This window comes from Penaeus monodon, chromosome 12 (assembly GCF_015228065.2).
Source record: "Penaeus monodon isolate SGIC_2016 chromosome 12, NSTDA_Pmon_1, whole genome shotgun sequence".
NCBI lineage: Eukaryota > Metazoa > Arthropoda > Malacostraca > Decapoda > Penaeidae > Penaeus > Penaeus monodon.
In genome coordinates, this window is record NC_051397.1 from 3,159,693 (window position 1) to 3,166,875 (window position 7,183).

Sequence of the window (7,183 nt, forward strand, 5' to 3'; positions counted from 1 at the left end):
TATATATATTCTTATATATATATATATATTATATATCTATGATTATATATATGTATGTATATATCTATCATACATATATATATATAATATATATATATATATATATATATATATATATATATATATATAGGACACACACACACCACTAAACACACACACACACACACACACACACACACACACACACACACACACACAGGTCAATAGGTAGATAGATAGAGAAGTTGTTAGATAGGTCAATAGATAGAAAGATAGGTAAATTGGCAAAGATAGATAGATAGATAGATAGATAGATAGATAGATAGATACACAGATAGAAAGAAAAACAGATAAAAAGAAAGAAAGATAGATAGATAGGTACATAGACAGATAGTTAGACAGATAGATAGACAGACAGATAGATAGAAAGATAGATAGATATTTTTATCAGGCCTTTGTTAGTTCTTACTCGAAAGAGAAACAAAAGAATAAAAAATATTTAAAAGAAAAATATTCGTTGAAAAAAGTTATAAGGATGAAGAAGGGGAAGAGAAAGAGACGAGGAAATAAGAAGAATGAAGAAGGAAAAGCAAAACGAGGAACAGAAGAGGAAACGAAGGAGAGTAAAGATAAAGATAAAAGCCAGTAACGTGGAATGGAAAGGAACCTTAGGGAAATGAGAAACGAATGAGAAGGCTATGAAGATAAAAGTGGGGGAAGAGAGTAAATAGAGAAGGGAGGAAGAAGATAGTAGAAAATGGAAGGGGAGAGAAGCAAGAAATGGAAAGAGGGAGAGATGAGGATCAAATGGAGTACAATTAACAAATAGGATAAAGAAGGGGAAGAGGGAAGGTAGAGAGAATCGTAGAAGGGAGGAGACTGAGGAAAGGAAGAAAGGCGAATATTAGAACAGATACTAACAAGGAAGAGTAAAGTAACAGGCGAAGTAAGGAATAGAAGAGAAACGAAAAGAAGATGAAGAACGACGATGAGGGAAGGAAAAATAATAGGAGAAGGAAGGAAAAGGGGAGACGAGAAAAGAAAAAGGGCAAGGAAGGGAGAAGGACAGAGGAAGAGCAAAGAAGGGGAGAGAGAAGAGAGAGAGAAGATATAAGTAGGAAGAGCTAGGAGAGAGAGAGAGAGAGAGAGAGAGAGAGAGAGAGAGAGAAATCGTTCAGTCGACCTTCGATTCCCGAGAATAGAGATCGCTATAAATGGTAAAAAGTCGTCTCTTATATAGTTCTTATTTACATCACTCACACTGTAACACGCACCCAACCAATACGTACTGACACATGCAACACACCATACTTACATGCACACCACACACAACACACCAAACCACAAACACACACCACACCACACACCACACAAACAACAACACACACACACCACCACAACCCACACCACAACACACCACACAGCAAACACAAAACCACAAACAACCCCACCCACGTGTTTCTCAAACCCCCCCCCACTACAAGCACCACAACACCAACCGCCCCCTCCCCTCCCACATACACACCTCCCCCTTCCTCCCTACACCCCACCAACCCCTCTCTCTCCCCCCCCCCCACACACACACAAAAAGAGCGCCTTGTCAAGGACTATACCCTTACTCACTAAGCTACCTCCCCGAAGGCATTGTGGTTTTTTTTTTTTTCCCCGCGCCGTGATGAGGGTACAAGAGGCCAGGAAAAGTACCAGGGAGCGACTGGGTACGTCTGGCGCCAAACCTCTCTCTCTCGCTGACGCCCGAACTCTCCTTTGTCTTGACCCAGAACTCGCCCCGACGCCCGTGAGGTCCAAGGGGGAGATGGGCGGGGCGTCTGGATCCAGGAGGCGGGGCGTCTGGATCCAGGAGGCGGGGCGTCTGGATCCAGGAGGCGGGGCGTCTGGATCCAGGAGGCGGGGCGTCTGGATCCAGGAGGCGGGCGTCTGGATCCAGGAGGCGGGGCTAATGTTGGCGACGGATCCGCCCACTCGTGTTTATGGCTTCTGGCGAGAGGAATCGGCCAAGAAAAGAGGAAAACGAGGTCAAGAGTTTCCGATAAGGTCGAGTCTCAGGATTTCGAGAAGGAGGTGAGGCCGTGGTTTTTTTTTTTTTTTTTTTTTTTTTTTAGAAGTCAGGATATTTCTTTCTCTTTCTCCCTTTCTCTCTTTCTTTCTATCTTTCTGTCTCACTTTCTCTCTTTCTTTCTCTCTTTCTGTCTCACTTTCTCTATCTTTCTCTCTCTCTCTCTCTCTCTCCCCCTCTCCCCCTCTCCCCCCCCCCCCCTCGCTCCCCCCCCTCTCTCTCTCTCTCTCTCTTTTCTCTCATCTTCTCTCTCTCTCACTCCGTCTCTCTCTCTCCTCTCTCCTCTCTCTCTCTCTCCCCTCTCCTCTCTCTCTCTTCCTCTTCCCTCCTTCCCCCTTCCCCCTTCTCTGCACTCACATCCTCACCTTACTCACTCACTCACTCTCTCACTCTCTCACTCTCTCTCCCTCCCTCCCTCCCTCCCTCCCTCCCTCCCTCCCTCCCTCTCTCCCTCCTCCCTCCCGCTCTCTCCCTCCCTCCCTCTCCTCCCCCCCTCCCCTCCCGCCCCCCTCCCTCCCTCCATCCCTCCCTCCCTCCCTCCCTCCCTCCCTCCCCCGCTCTCTCCCTCCATCTCTCACTCACTCATACACTCATTTAAACCGTTTAGTTCTCCCTCGTCCTCGCGGTGGGAAACATTCAAGAATATTCTCCGCATTCTTTGGGCCGGAATTCGCCAGTGGATATAATTTTCGAGAAAGTTCTCACTGGCTAAATAACTTTAACGGAAAATATGGATAATAAATCAAACTTTAAATAACTTATTTGCTTGTTAGCGTTGCACAATGCTAAAGTTGGAGGAGGGAGGGGGGAGGGAGAGGGTAGGGAGGGAGGGAGAGTGGGAGGGGGAAGGAGAGCAAGGGGAAGGAGAAGGGGAGGGAGAGGGTAATGAGGGAGGGAGAGAGAGAGAGAAAGAGAGGGACAGAGAGACAGAGAGAGAGAGAGAGAGCCAGAGAGAGAAAGAAAGAGAGCCAGAGAGAGAAAGAAAGAGAGCCAGAGAGAGAAAGAAAGAGAGCCAGAGAGAGAGAAAGAGAAAAAAGAGAAAAAGAAACAATAAACAATAAACTCCTTCAAAACGAAGAAGGGAGGAGAGGGAGGAAGAAGGAAAACAGTAAAATCGACTGCAATCTCGGTTTCCCTTGCTTTCACTCAGCGAACACCGGTGCTTGGAAGTGCATCCGGAAGAGAACATTCATCGCAGCCACAATCAGGAAGCTAGTTGGGAAAGGGAGAGGGAAAGGGTAGGAGAATGGAGGAAAAGGTGGAGGGAGGGAAGGGGGCTGGGGGGAGGGAGGGTGAGGGAGGGGAAGGGCAGGCGAAGGAGGAGGAGGAGGAAAGGGAAAGGAAAATCGAAGGGAGGGAAGGAGGGAGGGGCGGGAGGGTCTCCTGTAACGGGTGTGATGGAGGGCTGTATGGAACGAGGAATTGTAAATGAAAATCGTAGGGGAGAGGAGGGGAGGAGGGAGGGAAGGTATGGTGTTAGGGATGACGGGGGCCGTGATGATAAGGGCTAGGCAACTCGGCGGAGGGCAAGAGGAGCGGGTATTGCGTACCAGTAGCGTCGCCGCAGAAACCAGGCGTGGTAAGCGGAGGAAGGGACGAAAGTGTATTATACAAGGATAGGATTTAGAAAGGCGGCGGAGCAAAGGGGGTACTGCGGGAAGGGAGAAAGGTAAGAGGAGGGAAGGTAGAAAAACCAGGAACTAGACGGAATGAGAACACCGTAGGAGTGGGTGTAGGAGATAAGGTAGAGAGGCAAGGATGAAGGAAAGTGGGTAAATGGGGAGGGATGAAGGAAAGCAAGGAAAATACAAGGAAAATAGAATTAAAAGAAAGGAAAGGTAAGGGAAGGCAGGCTTAAATCTGTCCCCAACCGATACCTTCTTCCAGGCGTAAGGATGGGGGGGGAGGGGAGAGAGGGAGGGGGGAGGGGGATAGAGGATACCTTAATTAACTGTTCTTTTGTTCTAATCGGAAGCTGTTCTTCTCTCCCCATTCAGCTGTTCTCCCCCAGTTCCTTCTTTACATTTGTCAAAAAAAAAAAATTATCATTATCTTCTCTTCCTCCTTTTTATATATTTATTTATTTATTTATTTATTTACAGTTAACATTATCTCTATGATTTTTCTCATATTTTCCTTTCAATTTTTTCTCTGATCACACCAGCGTCTTCATCATCACTTCATTATTCAACTAACAATACACCAAAAGTTTCTTCCTCTCAGTGGCAAACGTGGACTAGTGCCAGAAGGTATATGTATGACTGTAAATATGTATGAAGATAGACAAATACGTACACATGAACTCTGAGATTCCCACATGAAAAAAAAGGTAAAAACGTATATGCATGACTGTAAAAATGTATGAACACAAACGTTAGACAAATACGTACATATGAACTCTGAGATTCCCACATGAAAAAAATTGGCAAATTGATTCGATATACATATATAACTTATAGGTTGTATAATATGCGCTGGAAAAAAAAAATACCGACTAGGTTTATACGTAAGATTGTTCTTGATAGAAACGAGACCCGTGGGGAAAAAAAGAATAATTTCGTGTTTTATTTATTTTCCCCACTTGGCATTCCATGCGCCCACGCCAAGGGGATCGGGGAAGGGCGGATGGCCTATGGTGAGGAGGAAGGGGGTGAGGGGGTGAGGAGGAGGAAGAGGAGGGGGTGGAGGGCTATGGGAGGAGGAGGATGGGGTGGGAGGAGAGGTACTATGGAGGATAGGAGGTGGAGTAGGAGGAAGATTCGGTAAGAAACATGAAGGAGGAGGAGTAAGGGGTCAGTGGGTGGGCGGAGGAGAAGGTAGAGGAGGATGCGAGGAGGGGTGCACAAGTGGGAGGTAAGGAGTCTGCTTCCGAGTTCTGCGGCAGCGGACTCCGTGCTGCAGCCTTGGTCATAGGTTCTGTAGGAGGAGGCGCGGTGGTACGGGGGCGTGTAGGTGCCGACGAGTCGGGTTCTTCCTGGGAGGGCGCCGCACGAGGAGTGGCGGCACGCTGACGGGTACGGGTCGAGGCCTAGCGGCTTCGGCGTCGCCGGCAGCTGCTCCACCACCCCCCCCCACCCTCTACCCCCTCCCTAACCGCCCCCCCCTCCTTATCTCTCCTCTCCTCGTCCTTCCCTCCCCCCACTTTCCCCTTCCCCTCTACACCAATGGGGGTGGGCGCCGCCCTTCCCCCTCCCCCCCCCCTTCAGAGAGGGGGGGGTAAAAGAAAGGGGGTAGGGGTCATGATTGCAGTGTTGCTATCCATTCTCACATTCTGGTTGACTTCCGGCCTGAGATTCACTTCCTCGGTCTGTGCGGGGTCACCTACCAGCATCCCGAAGCCGAGTGGCGCTTTTATCTCTTAGTCTCTCTATATAATATCTCTGGTGTTTGTTCTGTCTGTTTTTTTTTCTCTCTTGGTCTGTTTTGTTGTCGTTTTGTCTCTCTCGTCCCTCTTAACTTTCGCTCTCTGTTGGTCTGTCTTCTCTTTCTCTTCTGTCTCGTGTTCTCTTTCTCTTTCTCGTTCTTTGTTTCTCTCTTTCTCTCTCTCTCCTCTCTCTCTCTCTCTTCTCTCCCGTCGGTCTCCTCTCATGCTCCTCTCTCTCTCTCTCTCTCTCTCCCTCTCCTCTCTCTCTCCTCCTCTCCTCTGCTCCTCTCTCTCTTCTTTCTTTTTCCTTTTTCTCTTCTTTCTTTTCTTCTTTCTTTCTCTTTCCCTTCTCCCTCTTCTTTGAAAAAACATATATCTTATGAACTGCTATGTAGGTGTGCGAGCGCGCGCGCGCGTGCGTGTGTGTGTGTGTGTTTGTGTTGTGTGGTGGGTGTGTGTGTGTGTGTGTGGTTTGCGTGTTGTGCGTGTGTGTGGTGGTGTGTGTGTGTGTGTGCGTGGCGTGTGTTGTGGTGTGTGTGTGTGTGTGTGGGCGTGGTGTGCGTGTGGTTGTGTGTGTGTGGTGGGTGCGTGGTGTGTGTGTGTGTGTTGTGTGTTGTGGTGTGTGTGTGGGTGTGTGTCCCCCCCTTCCCTCCTCCCCCCTCTCCCTCCCTTCCCCTCCCCCCCCCCCTCCCTCCCTCCCTCCCCCTCCCTCCCTCCCTCCCCCCCCTCCCCCCCCTCCCCCCTCCCTCCCCCCCTCCCTCCCCCCTCTCTCCTCCTCAACACCATTTAAACCGTTTGGGTTCCCCTCGCCCTCGCGGGGGGGAAACATTCAAGAATATCTCCGTTTTTTTTTGGGCCGGGAAATTTCGCCAGTGGATATAATTTTCGAGAAAGTTCTCACTGGCTAAATAACTTTAACGGAAAATATGGATAATAAATCAAACTTTAAATAACTTATTGCTTGTTAGCGTTGCACAATGCTAAAGTTGGAGGAGGGAGGGGGGAGGGAGAGGGTAGGGAGGGAGGGAGAGTGGGAGGGGGAAGGAGAGCAAGGGGAAGGAGAAGGGGAGGGAGAGGGTAATGAGGGAGGGAGAGAGAGAGAGAAAGAGAAGGGAAAGAGAACAGAAGAAGAGAAGGGGGGCCAGAGAGAGAAAGAAAAAAAGAAGAGAGGAGAAAGAAAGAGGGACCAAAAAAAAAAAACCAAAAAGAGAGAAAGAGAAAAAAAGAAAAAGAAACCTAAACAAAAATCCTTAAACGAAAAGGGGGGGGGGGAAAGGAAAAAAAAATCGAACGGGGGGAAGGAAAGGGGGAAGGAGGAAAGTTAAAAGGAGAAAAAAAGGGAAGAGGAGGGAAAGGGAAAAAAAAAGGGGGGGAGAAGGGGAGGAAAAGGAGGGAGGGAAGGTAGGGTGGGAGGGAGGGAAGGGAGGAAGGAGGAAGGGAAAAGGAAAATCGGAGGGGAGGGAAGGAGGGAGGGAGGGAGGGAAAGTTAGAGTAGCAGGAAGAAAAAGGAGGGTAAGCAGGAGGAAGGGAAGGAAAGTGTATTTAGAAAGGTAGGAAGGTAGAAAGGCAGGAGGAGAAAGGAGGGTAAGCGGGAGGGGGAGAAAGGTAAGAGGGAGGGAAGGTAAGAAAACCAGGAACTAGGAAGGAAGGAGAACAGGTAGGATGTGGGGTGAAGGAGATGGGTAGAGAGGCAAGGATGAAGGAAAGTGGGTAAATGGGGAGGGATGAAGGAAAGCAAGGAAAATACAAGGAAAAGAGAATTA